The sequence below is a fragment of the Pseudophryne corroboree genome, chromosome 7 (genome assembly GCF_028390025.1).
Source record: "Pseudophryne corroboree isolate aPseCor3 chromosome 7, aPseCor3.hap2, whole genome shotgun sequence".
In the NCBI taxonomy this organism is placed as follows: domain Eukaryota; kingdom Metazoa; phylum Chordata; class Amphibia; order Anura; family Myobatrachidae; genus Pseudophryne; species Pseudophryne corroboree.
In genome coordinates this window covers 252,637,150-252,655,565 of record NC_086450.1, presented here as the reverse complement: position 1 = coordinate 252,655,565, position 18,416 = coordinate 252,637,150, and the positions used below count along the sequence as shown (strand labels likewise).

At 48.7% G+C, this 18,416-nt stretch overlaps 1 protein-coding gene across 4 annotated transcripts in view; it reads left to right on the top strand.

Annotated features, from left to right (window-relative positions):
* The first annotated feature begins 1,405 nt into the window (after window positions 1-1,405).
* The window catches only part of TNRC18 (trinucleotide repeat containing 18), a 1,076,633-nt gene continuing 1,059,622 nt past the window's right edge, over window positions 1,406-18,416 (top strand). For 3 of the 4 annotated variants that reach the window (XM_063934092.1, XM_063934093.1, XM_063934090.1), the window contains exon 1: window positions 1,494-1,833. The gene's annotated coding sequence lies outside the window, so the exon portion shown is untranslated. The other variant, XM_063934091.1, reaches the window with a different exon arrangement.

Sequence of the window (18,416 nt, the reverse complement as noted above, 5' to 3'; positions counted from 1 at the left end):
GGGAAACGTGCAATTTTTTGGGAAAAATCCCATGTTCCCAAAAATCGCACCCTATTACATCTGTCCCCTAGATCCTGTCCAGTCCAAGCTATACAAGGTAGCCAACTAATAATCCTGAGAATGTTGCTTATCGACTATCCTGAGAATGCAGGCAGGTCGGCACAATGGCGGGCAGTACTGACCATATGGCGCATGACTCCGGACTGGATGGGGCAAGTCATAGGCAGCTGTACAAGGGCATGGTTTCTGCTATCGCATCCATAGCAACGCACCCGTTATACAATGCCAAGATTGCTAGCATTGCACATGGGGGAGGGGCACGGCTATGATGACGCGAAACAGCGCAAATCGCATAATCGGCTGGCTAGGAGGTGGGGTTGGGCCGTCTCCAGTACTGCGCAGGCCTCTGAGTTAACTTTAGTACATAGCAGGGATAATCATGTCAATAATAATTATCCCTGCTGTTACACTGAAAAAAATCACGGAACTCCCTCAATTATTTGTACATAAGCCCCCATATATTTATCACATGCACAGAAATAGCAATATACATGAATTGGCAGTACTAGAAGAACTTGGTCCTGCTTCTGGCTGCCAGCACGCTAAACACCTCTATGTTGCTGGATGAAATACAGTCACTGCTCTGCGGAATTCTGTTTCTCTCCCCTCTGCCTTTCTGTGTAACGTTCCTGTTATGTAACCTGGTCTCAGTCCGCAGCAGACTGGGTGTCTTGAAACCGACCTATTGGGTTTGGTCGAGGGCAGCTTGAAACTACTAGTAACTTACTCGTTTATTCCTAAATAAAAGGGTAACTTACCGCACAGAATAATAAGGCAAAGAAAAAAATTCCACAAAACAGAAAATTGGTACTGAGGGCCTTTGATCAAAGTACAAATAAAATAACACAACTACAAATGTCACATTTATAATTCTTCGTAGTGGATGGAGAGCCAAGTGATACTGATCCGATATGTGTAACGTTCTGTTGAATCGTGCATACGGAAAGGCTTTTAGTAATGAGATTTTTTTCCCCACAAACGTCTGTCGAGAAGACATTTATTTTCTAAATCTCTGCAAACTGAATTTACCCAACACTCTCAGGGTGCTGCTTTGCTGCCTTTAGCATATGTAGATAGATAGATCTATATATAGATATATATTTATATAATTTCTGCAGAGTGCCGCATTCCAATGTACCAACACTGTGGAGAACAGCAGATGTGCACAACGCATGTGTTTTAGAGAAGTGAAACTTAGTGGGATGCAGAGCATCTATTCAAGACCTGATAGCTTAAGGAATGTTTAAGAACTGAATTTTATCTACTAGAAGGCTGTCAGGCCCAGGGCAGCCTGGAAACCTCCGCTAGAAATTCTCACCACCAGTTTGAACCATTCAGTCATTTTTGGGAAGCCTTGAAACAGGAGCATCTCTTACTCCATATCTGGCTTAATGGAGGTGGCTAGCAGCCAAAGTGTTTACACGCAAGTGAGTGGCAGCAGAGCCGACTAACCAGGGAATTACTACACGCTGTGGATAGGTTGCATGGGAGGAGGTGGGCACGGCCACACAATGCTTGTTTCATTTCTATTTAGTGCGCTCAGGGTTGTGCTGCGGATGGTAAGATGCGTCTTCTCCAGCCTATAGCACCGGATAATGGGTTTCTTGAATGTGGACAGAACAGTTTGGATTATAAATGCCAGTATGGTGCCTCCTGGTAATTGTATATACTAAGGGGTCGCCTGTACATCATATTGTTTTCTGAGTCTATTAATGTGAAATATCGGAGGAATGAAGGCTATCTAAGAGCAGAAGCAGCGGGAACTTACTGCAGGTAAACATGTCTCCATTACTCACCATGGGGGTGCAAATATTTGTAGGAGATCCTCAGATCAGCCGCTCACTGTATATAATGTAATAAAATACAGAATTGCTGAAAAGGGATGCTCTGTTACAGAAAAGCAGCCATCTTTACTGCCGACATTCGGCCGTCTGTTGAGTGGCATTACCCCAGCATTTTCAAGAGTGAAGTGCACGATCAGGGCATTTTGAGGTCGTTTACGTGCGATTTATGGATCAATCGGTATGTGTATATATATATACACACACACACACACACACACACACACACACACACACACACACACACACACACACACACTTTATTGCATTAAAGCTGTTCATATAAACCACGTAATCAAGGGCACTGAGATATTAAAATAATATTCTGGTAGTGATGGATTTTGTTCGGGGGGGGGGGGGGGGGGGGGCGTGACTAATGTGTGTTCTTACTATATAGGATTATTGTTGAATTGAAAAGTTTTTTCCATGAATAGAACACCAAGTTTCCCTGATAGTTCTATTACTATGTCCCCATATATAGGTCTACTCATTGTAGGTAGAAATATGTAAACGATAGGAGCCTCTAAAAATGTGCGTATAAATGCAAGGATGCAGCTATGCATTGGCATAAAATAGTGTGCATTTTATTCTCTTAAACTGGGTACACATTAGATGATATTTTTACCGATTTGCCCGATTCCAACAGATTGGAACGACAAAACGTTTAAATTGTCCAGTGTGTATGCACTACAATATATTGCTGACTGCACGCTCCTGTGGGTTGTCAGCGACAGCCTACGTTGGCCTTATATGTGGGGCCGACTGGGGATGTTAGCCCACTGCCGTCACTGATGGCATAACCACTTGCTGGTGCCGGCTCCCCCGCCCGGTCCCGTGGCTGCCGATGTCACTGGGTGCACATATCCTCTAATGTGTACCCAGCTTTAGATTAATATATTCTTCTATTTAATAAATTTGTTAAGGCAAAGTCCAAATTCAGTGTTAAATGTGAGTAATGTATTCAGTATCACCTCAAATACAATTTTTGTTACAAGAAAATATTTTTTTTTTTACATGTTATGTATTAACAGTAATGTTGGGTACACACTAGCGATAGATTAAACAACGTCGCTCATTTTGATCCTTCCTGAGTGATGTTGTTTATCGCTAAGTGTGTATGCCGCCGCCACCGAGTGATGATCGGCTCCGTGGGTCGTTAACGACCCTCGGTGTCGGTCGTGCATGCAGCTCAGTTTGGATATATCGTCCAAAACTGCATGCTCCAGCCGGCAGCGGCATGACGTCACTATGCACTATTATTAGTATCGCACAGTGTGTATGCCTGCCGTCGGGCGTCCCGGCCCGGAAGGGGAAACACTAGGCAATGTCGCTCATAGAGCACATTGCCTAGTGTGTACCCACCTTAAGACTGCATAACGAGACCTAGTAGAGTATTTATCAAAGCTTGAAGATAAAATTGTGAGAGACAAAGTACCAGCCAATCAGCTTCTGCCTTAGATTTTACAAACTAAGGCTCATTGATAAAACAATTAATAAAACTTGCTGTGAATTATAAAACTTGTTGCGTATGATAAATTGTCGTCCAGCCAATCAGCAACTGTCTTGTATTCAGCTCCTAACTGTCATGTGTTTGGAAAATGACAACTGGGAGCTGATTGGCTGGGTCACCATTTATCATACGCAACGATTTTTATCTCAGTGGGCCCCTATTAGTTAGAGCTGATTGGTTTGTACTTTTGTATCTCTCACAATTTTATCTATTTAAGCTTTGATAAATATCCCCATAAAAGCTGGAAACACACTATAAGATTATCTGTCCAATCTTTCTGATTGGAACAAAAATCTGGTAATAAATGGGAGCAAATGACAATTGACCATTTGCTCCCAAACACTAGAAAACAGACAAAAATGCACATTCAGACAAATTCGTTAAATCCATTTCATTTAAGTAAAGGCCCATACACACTAAACGAGCCTCCACCGACGCCGGTATTGGCAGCGGAGGGGACCTGGCGGGGTGCAGGCATCGGCAAGTGCATACACACACATGCCAGCTGGGAAGGGAGCGACGCTCATGCTGTAGCTGCAGCATGGCTGTCATTAACGAGGACCTTCCTCATCTGTACATGTTCAGATGAGGGAGGGGGTCGTTAACGATGTGCGGGATCGTGCATCGTTAACGACATTGGGTGTACACACTAGACCAGATTGTAAAAGATCTTGCTTAGAATGGCCCTTCTGAGCGATATCTTTATCCGAACAACCGTTTTTGTTCATTTTCCAGATTTGAAGAGCAAATGGTTTATTGGTGTTTGCTCCTATACATTAGATTTTCTTTCCAACCAGCCAGATTGGGTAGATAATCTTATAGCGTGTATTCATCTTAAAACCTAACATATTTTCTCTAACGTCCTAGTGGATGCTGGGGACTCCGTAAGGACCATGGGGAATAGACGGGCTCTGCAGGAGACTGGGCACTCTAAAGAAAGATTTAGTACTACCTGGTGTGCACTGGCTCCTCCCTCTATGCCCCTCCTCCAGACCTCAGTTAGAATCTGTGCCCGGCCAGAGCTGGGTGCTTTTAGTGGGCTCTCCTGAGCTTGCTAAGAAGAAAGTATTTTAGTTTAGGTTTTTATTTTTATTTTCAGTGAGCTTCTGCTGGCAACAGACTCTCTGCTACGTGGCACTGAGGGGAGAGAAGCAAACCTACTAACTGCGGCTAGGTTGCGCTTCTTAGGCTACTGGACACCATTAGCTCCAGAGGGATCGAACACAGGTACCTACCCTTGATCGTCCGTTCCCGGAGCCGCGCTGCCGTCCCCCTCGCAGAGCCAGAAGTACAGAAGCAGCAGAAGCATGAAGACATCGAAATCGGCGGCAGAAAACTCCTGTCTTCACTTAAGGTAGCGCACAGCACTGCAGCTGTGCGCCATTGCTCCCGCAGCACACCCGCACACTCCGGTCACTGTAGGGTGCAGGGCGCAGGGGGGGCGCCCTGGGCAGCAATTAAGGTACCTTTTGGCAAAATAACACATATATCCAGTTAGGCACTGGAAATATGTTCGAGCCCCCGCCATTTTTTTACACATAGAAGCGGGACAGAAGCCCGCCGCTGAGGGGGCGGGGCCTTCTTCCTCAGCACACCAGCGCCATTTTCTCTTCACAGCTCCGCTGGAAAGACGCTCCCCAGGCTCTCCCCTGCAGTATCCAGGTGCAAAAAGGGTAAAAAGAGAGGGGGGGGCACATAAATTTAGGCGCAAAACGATTACAAACAGCAGCTACTGGGTAATCACTAAGGTACAGTGTAATCCCTGGGTTATATAGCGCTGGGGTGTGTGCTGGCATACTCTCTCTCTGTCTCCCCAAAAGCCTTTGTGGGGTCCTGTCCTCAGTCAGAGCATTCCCTGTATGTGTGCGGTGTGTTGGTACGTCAGTGTCGACATGTTTGATGAGAGAGGATATGTGGAGGCAGAACAAGTGCAGGTGAATGAGGTGTCGCCGCCGACGGTGCCGACACCTGATTGGATGGATATGTGGAAGGTGTTAAATGATAATGTAAGCTCCTTACATAACAGGTTGGATAAAGCTGTAGCCTTGGGACAGTCAGGGTCTCAACCCATGCCTGATCCTACAATGCAGAGGCCGTCAGGGTCTCACAAGTGCCCACTATCCCAGATGGTTGACACAGATGCCGACACGGAGTCTGACTCCAGTGTCGATGATGATGATGCAAAGTTGCAGCCTAAAATGACTAAAGCCATCCGTTACATGATTATAGCAATGAAGGATATAGTGCAGTGATCGCAAAAACGCGCTATGGCGCGTATTTTACCCAATAATTGATTGTGGGGACTCAAAAATAAAAACACCCAGGGTCCCTCAGGATGCGCTCTGACCAGCAGCGCTGTCCTGCGCTGTCAGTCAGATTCCGTCTCCACGGCAGCAGAGGGAGGAACTTGGAAGGGGAGGAGACCCTGTGAGAGTGTGTGTGTGTTCTCCCGCCCCGCCTCCCCTCACCGTCTGCTCCGCGCGCGCCGCACATGACAGGAATCATCCTGCTGTGTGTGTGGGCCGTAGCTAGGGCTGTGACCTCCGCGGGCGGGCTGAGGAAATCCACGTTGCCCCTCCAGCGAGCTACAGGAGTCAGACGGCGGAGGAAGCAGGAAGATGCCAGCGGTAAGTGGCGGGACAAGAGGCGGCTGCGGGTGCTACAGCATGAGGGTCATATGGGCTGGAGAGGAGTAGGGGGAAGCTCCTGCAGGACCAGACCCGCCCCATTCATTCCCTCTAACCTGCCGCTCTGTATTGTAATCTAAACCCTGTCACCCGCTCCCCTCTTCCACGATACTCTGTTGAAGCTCCACAGGGCACAGGAGCAGGGTAATACTGGAGGGATATAAGAACTGCCCCCTCCCCTTTTCCCCAGTGTGTATAATAACTGCCCCCTCCTCCCTTCCCCTGTGTGTATAACTGCCTCCCCCCCACCCCCCTTCCCCTGTTTGTGTAATGACTTCCCCCCTTCCCCTGTGTGTGTAATAACTTCCCCCCTTCCCCTTTGTGTATAACTGCCTCCCCCCACCCCCCTTCCCCTGTGTGTGTAATAACTTCCCCCCTTCCCCTGTGTGTATAACTGCCTCCCCCCCCCCCCCACCCCCCTTCCCCTGTGTGTGTAATAACTTCCCCTGTGCTCTGCCTGGTGGAATGTGTATAATGCAGTGATTGCAAAATACGTGCTATGGCGCGTTTTTACGTGCTACAAGCAGAGGGGGACTGTTTTTTTTTTTTTTTTTTAAATGAGCGGGTCCTGTAGGACGCGCTGTCTCTAACTGACCAGTGCGTCTCTGCCAATACCGTTCTTCAGTGCCTCTCTCGCCATTAAAACGCCGCCGGCAGTTTCTCACTGTCCAATCGCGCTGTCCGCAGCTTCTCCCTGACCAATCGCGCTGCCCGCAGCTTCTCCCCATCCAATCGCGCTGCCGGCAATGTCTCCCCATTCAAGTGCGGCTGAGACTCCTCCCTGTCCCTCCTCCCTGTCCGCCAGCGTACTCGCCGTTCTGCTCCAAACTACAGTAAGAAGCAGCTGCGAGCAGGCGCCGGGGCGGGCTGTGTTATGACACACAGTGGCTGCTCACTAGCCAGCGCAGCGCAATCATTGAGGAAGCCTGTGTCTCTCTGGCTGCATACGGCTGCACTCCCTGGGGGATTAAGTAAGTTATACTTATAATCAACTAACATAGGGAGCGTATGTGTGTGGGAGGGAAGAGAGTGTCGGCAGCTAATGATGCAGATATGGAGGATGGGGCAGTGCCCATACCTCCTCAGTGTCCATTATAAACACACCAAATTCTTCCACTGTGGGCAACATACACCCCCCACACATACCCACAGAGTGACCATCACATGCACACCCACAGTGGCCATTATATACTGCTCTACCTGGCGCAATGTGTATAACGTGCTCTACCTGGCGTAATGTATATAACGTTCTCTACCTGTCGCAATGTGTGTAACGTTCTCTACCTGTAGCAATGTGTATAACATGCTCTGCCTGGCGCAAAGTGTATAATGTACTCTGCCTAGCGCAATGTGTATAACATGCTCTGCCTGGCGCAATGTGTATAACGTGCTCTGCCTGGCGCAATGTGTATAACGTGCTCTGCCTGGCGCAATGTATATAGGTGGTTATACCTGATGCAATGAGTATAATGTGCTCTACCTGGCTCAGTGTGTATATAGGTGCTTCTACCTGGTGCAATGTGTATATATAATGTGCTCTGCCTGGCGCAAAGTGTATAATGTACTCTACCTGGTGCAATGTGTATAATGTGCTCTGCCTGGCTCAGTGTGTATAGGCGGTTCTACCTGGTGCAATGTGTATAATGTGCTCTAACTGGTGCAATGTGTATTAATGTGCTCTACCTGGCGCAGTGTGTATAGGTGGTTCTACATGGTGTAATGTGTATAAGCGGCGCTACTCTGTGGTGTAATGTGAATTAGTACTATTATGTGGCCAAGCCCCTTCCCCACAAAGCCAGACCCTTACATTTTTTATGCGCGCCTTCGCGCGCACTGTCCATACTTTCCAATATGGGAGGGGGACCACCAATTCACTTTCTGCCAAAGGGCACCAAAATGTCTAGGTACAGCTCTGGAGCAGTGTTCTGTATACTACACAGCCCAGCAGCACTGTCACCCCCTTCTTCCCCTTGCAACACTTTTGTAGTGTCCAAATCAAGTTGTGGGGTTTCATATTTGAATCATTAATAAGATTAATAATAACCTTCATTCCGATGGGACCCAGAATAGGACAGGTAGGACCCCAATTTTTATAAGTGAGGGGTCCCTGGGACCCACTTTTTTTTAGACTCAGCGCGATCACTGTATTGCACATATCAGAGGAAAACCCTGTCCCTGACAAGAGGGTTTATATGTATGGGGAGAAAAAGCAAGAAGTGACTTTTCCCCCTTCACATGAATTAAATGAAATATGTGTAAAAGCGTGGGATTCCCCTGATAGGAAAGTAGTAATTTCCAAGAGATTACTGATGGCGTATCCTTTCCCGCCAACGGACAGGTTACGCTGGGAATCCTCCCCGAGGGTAGACAAGGCGTTGACACGCTTATTTAAGAGGGTGGCCCTGCCGTCTCAGGATATGGCCGCCCTAAAGGATCCTGCGGATAGAAAGCAGGAAGCTATCCTGAAGTCTGTTTATACACATTCTGGTACTCTACTGAGGCCAGCAATTGCTTCGGCCTGGATGTGTAGTGCTGTAGCAGCTTGGACTGATAATCTCTCGGAGGAGATAGATACCCTGGACAGGGACACTGTTCTACTGACCCTGGGACATATCAAGGACGCTGTCCTATATATGCGCGATGCCCAGAGGGACATTTGCCTGCTGGGCTCTAGAATAAACGCAATGTCCATTTCTGCCAGAAGGGTCTTATGGACTCGGCAATGGACAGGTGATGCCGACTCTAAAAAACACATGGAGGTTTTGCCTTATAAGGGTGAGGAATTATTTGGGGATGGTCTCTCGGACCTAGTTTCCACTGCTACGGCAGGGAAGTAAAATTTCTTGCCTTATGTTCCCTCACAGCCGAAGAAAGCACCGTATTACCAAATGCAGTCCTTTCGTTCGCAAAAGAGCAAGAAAGTCAGAGGGGCATCTTTCCTTGCCAGAGGCAGGGGTAGAGGAAAAAAGCTGCGCCATGCAGCTAGTTCCCAGGAACAAAAGTCCTCCCCGGCTTCCACTAAATCCACCGCATGACGCTGGGGCTCCACAGGTGGAGCCAGGAGCGGTGGGGGCGCGTCTCCGAAATTTCAGCCACCAGTGGGTTCGCTCACAGGTGGATCCTTGGGCTATACAAATTGTGTCTCAGGGATACAAGCTGGAGTTCGAAGTGACGCCCCCTCACCGTTACCTAAAATCGGCCTTGCCAGCTTCCCCCATGGAAAGGGAGGTAGTGCTGGCGGCAATTCACAAGCTATACCTCCAGCAGGTGGTAGTAAAGGTTCCCCTCCTTCAACAGGAAAGGGGTTACTATTCCACTATGTTTGTGGTACCGAAACCGGACGGTTCGGTCAGGCCCATCTTGAATTTAAAATCCCTGAATATTTATCTGAGGAAATTCGAGTTCAAAATGGAATCACTCAGAGCGGTCATTGCAAGTCTGGAAGAGGGGGATTTCATGGTGTCTCTGGACATCAAGGATGCTTACTTGCATGTCCCCATTTATCCGCCTCATCAAGAGTACCTCAGGTTTGTGGTACAGGACTGTCATTACCAATTCCAGACGCTGCCGTTTGGCCTGTCCACGGCACCGAGAATATTTACCAAGGTGATGGCGGAGATGATGGTGCTCCTTCGGAAGCAAGGAGTTACAATTATCCCATATTTGGACGATCTCCTCATGAAGGCGAGGTCCAGGGAGCAATTACTGATCAGCGTAGCACACTCTCAGGAAGTGTTGCGTCAGCACGGCTGGATTCTGAATATTCCAAAGTCGCAGCTGATCCCTACGAAGCTTCTGCCCTTCCTGGGCATGATTCTGGATACAGGCCAGAAGAAGGTATTTCTCCCGGAGGAGAAGGCTCAGGAGCTCGTGACTCTGGTCAGGGACCTCCTGAAACCAAAACAGGTGTCGGTGCATCACTGCACGCGAGTCCTGTGAAAGATGGTGGCGTCATACGAAGCCATTCCCTTCGGCAGGTTCCATGCCAGGATTTTTCAGTGGGATCTGTTGGACAAGTGGTCCGGATCGCATCTTCAGATGCATCGGCTGATCACCCTGGCCCCCAGGGCCAGGGTGTCTCTTCTGTGGTGGCTGCAGAGGGCTCACCTCCTCGAGGGCCGCAGGTTCGGCATACAGGACTGGGTCCTGGTGACCACGGATGCAAGCCTCCGAGGTTGGGGGGCAGTCACTCAGGGAAGAAACTTCCAAGGGCTGTGGTCAAGTCAGGAGACTTGTCTGCACATAAATATCCTAGAACTAAGGGCCATATACAACGCCCCAAGCCAAGCGGAGCCTCTGCTTCGAGACCAACCAGTGCTGATTCAGTCAGACAACATCACTGCAGTGGCCCATGTCAACCGACAGGGCGGCACAAGAAGCAGGGTGGCGATGGCAGAAGCCACCAGGATTCTTCGTTGGGCGGAGAATCGCGTGCAGGCACTGTCAGCAGTGTTCATTCCGGGGGTCGACAACTGGGAAGCAGACTTCCTCAGCAGACACGACCTCCACCCGGGAGAGTGGTGACTTCATCAAGAAGTCTTCACGCTGATTGCAAATCGATGGGAACTCCCACAGGTGGACATGATGGCGTCACGCCTCAACAAAAAGCTAAACAGGTATTGCGCCTGGTGAAGGGACCCTCAGGCGATAGCTGTGGACGCACTAGTAACACCATGGGTGTTCCAGTCGGTCTATGTGTTTCCTCCTCTTCCTCTCATACCCAAGGTGCTGAGAATTGTAAGAAAAAGAGGAGTGAGAACAATATTCATTGCTCCGGATTGGCCAAGAAGGACTTGGTACCCGGAACTGCAAGAAATGCTCACAGAGGACCCATGGCCTCTGCCTCTCAGACAGGACCTGTTACAACAAGGGCCCTGTCTGTTCCAAGACTTACCGCGGCTGCGTTGGACGGCATGGCGGTTGAACGCCGGATCCTAGCGGAAAAGGGCATTCCGGATGAAGTTATTCCTACGCTGATAAAGGCTAGGAAAGACGTGACAGCAAAGCATTATCACCGTATATGGCGAAAATATGTTGCTTGGTGTGAGGCCAGGAAGGCCCCTACAGAGGAATTCCAGTTGGGTCGATTCCTGCACTTCCTACAGTCAGGAGTGACTATGGGCCTAAAATTAGGGTCCATAAAGATCCAGATTTCGGCCCTGTCCATTTTCTTTCAAAAGGAACTGGCTTCACTGCCTGAGGTTCAGACGTTTGTTAAGGGAGTGCTGCATATTCAGCCCCCTTTTGTGCCACCAGTGTCACCTTGGGATCTTAACGTGGTCTTGGGGTTCCTTAAATCCCACTGGTTTGAGCCACTTAAGACCGTGGAGCTAAAGTATCTCACATGGAAAGTGGTCATGCTGTTGGCCTTAGCGTCGGCTAGGCGTGTGTCAGAATTGGCGGCTTTGTCATGTAAAAGCCCCTATCTGGTTTTTTATATGGACAGGGCAGAATTGCGGACTCGTCCGCAATTTCTACCAAAGGTTGTGTCTTCGTTTCATTTGAACCAACCTATTGTGGTGCCTGCGGCTACTCGTGACTTGGAGGATTCCAAGTTGCTGGACGTGGTCCGGGCTTTGAAGACTTATGTTTCCAGAACGGCTGGAGTCAGGAAGACTGACTCGCTGTTTATCCTGTATGCATCCAACAAGCTGGGTGCTCCTGCTATAAAGCAAACTATTGCACGCTGGATCTGTAACACGATTCAGCAGGCTCATTCTGCGGCAGGATTGCCGCATCCAAAATCGGTGAAAGCCCACTCCACAAGGAAGGTGGGCTCTTCTTGGGCGGCTGCCCGAGGGGTCTCGGCATTACAGCTTTGCCGAGCTGCTACTTGGTCGGGTTCAACCACTTTTGCAAAATTCTACAAGTTTGATACCCTGGCTGAGGAGGACCTTGTGTTTGCCCATTCGGTACTGCAGAGTCATCCGCACTCTCCCGCCCGTTTGGAGGCTTTGGTATAATCCCCATGGTCCTTACGGAGTCCCCAGCATACACTAGGACGTTAGAGAAAATAAGATTTTACTCACCTGTAAATCTTTTTCTCGTAGTCCGTAGTGGATGCTGGGGACTCCGTAAGGACCATGGGGAATAGACGGGCTCCGCAGGAGACTGGGCACTCTAAAGAAAGATTTAGTACTACCTGGTGTATAACTTGTGATAACTGGGTATGGTTAACAGTATGAACAAACAACATAGCATCAACCAAAGGATGCCAATATAACATAACCCTTTATTAAGCAATAACTATATACACGTATTGCAGAAAGTCCGAACTTTAGATATGGGTGTGCACTGGCTCCTCCCTCAATGCCCCTCCTCCAGACCTCAGTTTGATACTCTGCCCAGAGGAGACTGGGTGCATTACAGGGAGCTCTCCTGAGTTTCCTGAAAGAAAGAAATTTTGTTAAGGATCCCTGCATCGAGGGACTGAGGAGAGAGAAGCAGACCTACTTAACTGCTAGGCTCTGCTTCTTAGGCTACTGGACACCATTAGCTCCAGAGGGAGTCGGAACGCAGGTCTCTCCTAGCTGTTCGTCCCGGAGCCGCGCCGCCGTCCTCCTCACAGAGCCGGAAGATAGAAGCGTGAGTATGAGAAGGCAGAAGACTTCGAATCTTCACTGAGGTAAAGCGCAGCGGTAACGCTGCGCGCCATTGCTCCCGCACAACACACACACGGCAGGCACTGTAAGGGTGCAGGGCGCAGGGGGGGCGCCCTTGGCAGCAATTAAACCTCTGGTCTGGCAAAATCAGGACATATATGGGCTCTGCACTGTATATTTGAGATCCCCGCCAGATTTTGAAAGAAATCAAGCGGGACCGAAGCCCGCCGCTGAGGGGGCGGAGCTTGATCCTCAGCACTCACCCTCGCCATTTTTCTCCACAGCACACGCTGAGAAGCTGGCTCCCCGGACTCTCCCCTGCTGAACACGGTGACAGAGGGTTTGAAAGAAGGGGGGGGGGCACATAATTTGGCGCAGTTATTTATTTATATATATATATATATATATATATATATATATATATATATATGTATGTATATGTGTGTGTGTGTGTGTGTATGTATATATATATATATATATATATATATATATATATATATATATATATGTGTGTGTGTGTATATGTGTGTGTGTGTGTGTGTGTGTGTGTGTGTATATATATATATATATATATATATATATATGTGTGTGTATATATGTGTGTATATATATGTATATATATGTATGTACATATATGTGTGTATGTATGTATATATATGTATATGTATATATATATATATATATATATATATATATATATATATATATATATATATATATATATATATATATATATATATATATATATATATATATATATATATATATATATATAGCGCTATCTGGGTAATTTTTTTCCCCTGGGTCATTGGCGCTGGGTGTGTGCTGGCATACTCTCTCTGTCTCTCCAAAGGGCCTTGTGGGGGAACTGTCTCCAGATAAGAGAATTCTCTGAGTGTGTGGTGTGTCGGTACGCGTGTGTCGGCATGTCTGAAGCAGTAGGCTCTTCTAGGGAGGAGGCGGGGCAAATGAGTGTGGTGTCTCCGTCGGCAACGCCGACACCTGACTGGTTGGATATGTGGAATGTTTTAAATGCAAATGTGAATTTATTGCTCAAAAGGTTGGCAAAGCTGAGTCCAGGGAGGGTACAGGGAGTCAAACCCTGCCTTTCACTGTGTCGCAGGGACCTTCTGGGTCTCAAAAGCGCCCACTATCCCAAATAGTAGACACTGATACCGACACGGATTCTGACTCCAGTGTCTACTACGATGATGCAAAGTTGCAGCCAAAATTGGCTAAAAGTTTTCATTATATGATTATTGCTATAAAAGAGGTGTTGCATATCACGGATGAACCCTCTGTCCCTGACACGAGGGTGCGCATGTATAAGGAGAAAAAACCTGAGGTAACCTTTCCCACATCTCCTGAGCTGAACAAATTATTTGAAAAGGCATGGGAATCTCCAGACAAAAAACTGCAGATTCCCAAAAGGATTCTTATGGTGTATCCTTTCCCGACTAAGGACAGGATACGGTGGGAATCCTCCCCGAGGGTGGATAAAGCGTTGACGCGCTTATCCAAAAAGGTAGCGCTGCCATCTCAAGATACGGCAACCCTTAAGGATCCTGCTGATCGCAGGCAGGAGACTACCTTGAAGTCTATTTACACACATACTGGTACCTTACTCAGACCGGCGATAGCGTCGGCTTGGGTTTGTAGCGCGGTAGCAGCGTGGACAGATACCTTATCTGCTGATATAGATACGCTGGATAAGGAAAACATTTTATTGACCCTGGGTCATATTAAGGATGCTGACCTATATATGAGAGATGCTCAGAGAGACATTGGACTACTGGGTTCCAGAGCCAACGCTGTGGCGATTTCGGCTAGACGAGCCTTATGGACCCGACAATGGACGGGCGATGCCGACTCGAAGAGGCATATGGAAGTTTTACCTTATAAGGGTGAGGAATTGTTTGGGGAAGGTCTCACGGACCTTGTTTCCACGGCTACGGCAGGTAAATCAACTTTTTTGCCTTATGTTTCCTCACAGTCTAAGAAAGCACCACATTATCAGATGCAGTCCTTTCGGTCGCATAAACCCAAGAGAGTGCGAGGATCTTCCTTTCTTGCCAGAGGTAAGGGGAAAAAGCTGCCAACCACAGCTAGTTCCCAGGAGCAGAAGTCCTCCCCGGCCTCTACAAAATCCACCGCATGACGCTGGGGCTCCGCTGAGGGAGTCCGCCCCAGTGGGGGCACGTCTTCGACTTTTCAGCCACGTCTGGGTTCACTCACAGGTGGATCCCTGGGCAATAGAAATTGTTTCCCAGGGTTACAAGCTGGAATTCGAAGAGGTGCCTCCTCGCCGGTTTTTCAAATCGGCCCTACCGGCTTCTCCCCGAGAGAAAATGCAGGCCCATTTTGAATTTAAAATCCTTAAACCTATACTTAAAAAGGTTCAAGATGGAGTCGCTCAGAACGGTCATCGCCAGCCTGGAAGGGGGGGATTATATGGTGTCCCTGGACATAAAGGATGCATACCTTCATGTCCCCATATATCCGCCTCATCAAGCGTTCCTGAGGTTTCCTGTACAGGATTGTCATTACCAATTTCAGACGTTGCCGTTTGGGCTTTCCACTGCCCCAAGGATTTTCACCAAGGTGATGGCGGAATTGATGGTGCTCCTGCGCAAGCAGGGTGTCACAATTATCCCGTACTTGGACGATCTCCTGATAAAAGCGAGATTGCGAGAACAGTTACTGAACAGCGTATCACTCTCCCTGAGGGTGTTGCAACAGCACGGCTGGATTCTCAATTTCCAGAAGTCACAGTTGGTTCCCACGACTCGGTTACCTTTCTTAGGCATGATTCTGGAAACGGACCAGAAAAGGGTTTATCTTCCAACTGAAAAGGCCCAAGAACTCATGTCTTTGGTCAAGGACCTATTGAAGCCAAAAAGGGTGTCGGTGCATCACTGCACTCGAGTTCTGGGAAAAATGGTGGCGACTTACGAGGCCATTCCATTCGGCAGGTTCCATGCGAGAACTTTTCAGTGGGACCTTCTGGACAAGTATTCCGGGTCTCATCTACAGATTCATCAGATGATTACCCTGTTCCCCAGGGCCAGGGTATCTCTCCTGTGGTGGCTGCAGAGTGCTCACCTTCTGGAGGGTCGCAGGTTCGGCATTCAGGACTGGGTTCTGGTAACCACGGACGCGAGCCTCCGAGGTTGGGGAGCAGTCACAAAGGGAAGAAACTTTCAGGGTCTCTGGTCAAGCCCGGAGGCTTGTCTTCACATCAACATACTGGAGTTGAGGGCCATATACAATGCCCTTCGACAAGCGGAAAATTTGCTTCGCGACCTACCAGTTTTGATTCAGTCAGACAACATCACCGCAGTGGCGCATGTAAACCGCCAAGGCGGAACAAAGAGCAGAGTGGCAGTGGCAGTGGCAGAAGCCACCAGGATTCTTCGCTGGGCGGAAAATCATGTAAGCGCTATGACAGCAGTCTTCATTCCGGGAGTAGACAACTGGGAAGCAGACTTCCTAAGCAGACACGATCTACATCCAGGAGAGTGGGGACTTCATCAGGAAGTTTTCGCAGAGATTGCAAGTCGGTGGGGACTGCCTCAGATAGACATGATGGTGTCACGCCTCAACAAGAAACTACCAAAGTATTGCGCCAGGTCGAGGGACCCTCAGGCAGTGGCGGTGGACGCCCTGGTGACACCATGGGTGTTTCAGTAGGTCTATGTGTTCCCTCCTCTTCCGCTCATCTCAAAGATATTGAGAATCGTAAGACGAAAAGGAGTACAGACAATTCTCATTGTTCCAGATTGGCCACGAAGGGCCTGGTATCCGGATCTGCAGGAGTTGCTCACAGAAGATCCGTGGCCTCTTCCTCTCCGAGAGGACCTGTTACAACAGGGGCCCTGTCTGTTCCAAGACTTACCACGGCTGCATTTGACGGCATGGCGGTTGAATGCCGGATCCTAGCGGAAAAGGGCATTCCGGATGAGGTCATTCCTACTCTGATAAAGGCTAGGAAAGACGTGACTGTGAAACATTATCACCGTATATGGCGAAAGTATGTATCGTGGTGTGAGTCCAGGAATGCTCCTCCGGAAGAATTCCATTTGGGCCGTTTCCTTCACTTCCTACAGATGGGAGTGAATTTGGGCCTAAAATTAGGTTCCATTAAGGTTCAGATTTCGGCCCTATCCATTTTCTTTCAGAAGGAATTGGCTTCTCTCCCAGAAGTCCAGACTTTCGTGAAGCGAGTGCTGCATATCCAGCCTCCTTTTGTGCCCCCAGTGGCACCCTGGGACCTTAACGTGGTGTTGCGGTTCCTTAAGTCTCACTGGTTTGAACCACTTAAAACGGTGGAATTAAAATATCTCACTTGGAAAGTGGTCATGTTGTTGGCCTTGGCATCGGCTAGGCGAGTGTCGGAGTTGGCGGCTTTATCTCACAAGAGCCCCTATCTGATTTTCCATGTGGATAAAGCAGAGTTGCGGACTCGTCCTCAATTTTTGCCCAAGGTGGTTTCTTCTTTCCATATGAACCAACCTATTGTGGTGCCTGTGGCTACGCGGGACGTGGAGGATTCCGAGTCCCTTGATGTGGTCAGGGCATTGAAAATTTATGTGGCCAGAACGGCTCGGGTTAGGAAAACAGAGGCACTGTTTTTCCTGTATGCGGCCAACAAAGTGGGCGCTCCTGCTTCGAAGCAGACTATTGCTTGCTGGATCTGTAACACGATTCAGCAGGCTCATTCTACGGCTGGAATGCCGTTACCGAATTCTGTAAAGGCCCATTCCACTAGGAAGGTGGGCTCTTCTTGGGCGGCTGCCCGAGGTGTCTCGGCATTACAGCCGTGCCGAGCTGCTACTTGGTCGGGTTCAAACACCTTTGCGAAGTTTTACAAGTTTGATACCCTGGCTGATGAGGACCTCGCGTTTGCTCAATCGTGCTGCAGAGTCATCCTGTCACTGACCTGGGTTGGGAGTGTTGAGAACTCGGGGGTTCTTCCGATGATAGGGAAGAGGAACCACAGCTGGGCCGGAGCAGGGATGGCCGGATGTAGGTTTTCCTCATGCAGAACTTAGCCGTTGTAACCGACGTGTAATGCTAAAGAATAGTTGTGGCCAAGGCTTGGGGGCGATGCTGAAGTACACAGAAGAATGCAGAACTTGTGAGCGATGCTGAAGAGATGAATGAAGATTTGAGAACGATGTTGAAGCACACAGAAGAATGAAGAACTTGTAAGCGATGTTGAAGAAATTAATGAGGATTTGAGATTCAGTGTAACTCTGGAAGTTTGGGAGGCGTTCCACTTAGGGATACCCTGTAATACTGGAAGCACAGGAGGTGTCCCTCTGAGAGATACACTGTAACGCAGAGAATGTCCCACTGAGTGATACACTGTAACGCTGGTAGCACAGGGAAGGTTCCACTGAGTGATACACTAACTCTGGTAGCACAGGGAATGTCCCACTGAGAGATACTCTGTAACGCTGGTAGCACAGGGAATGTCCCACTGAAAGATACTCTGCAACGCTGGAACACAGGAGACGTTTAGCTTGAGAACACGCTGAACGCTTCTAGCACTGGTGATCATTGGAAAGACGATACTCAGGCGCCGGGGCTCTGTACGGCGTCTGCCTTTGAACTTCCCGCCCTCTCCCGATTGGCGGAAGGGGCCGATGATGTCACCCGCTCACCACGCTCTCGTGGATGCCGGGCGCAATGGCGGCGGCCACACCCCGGGAAC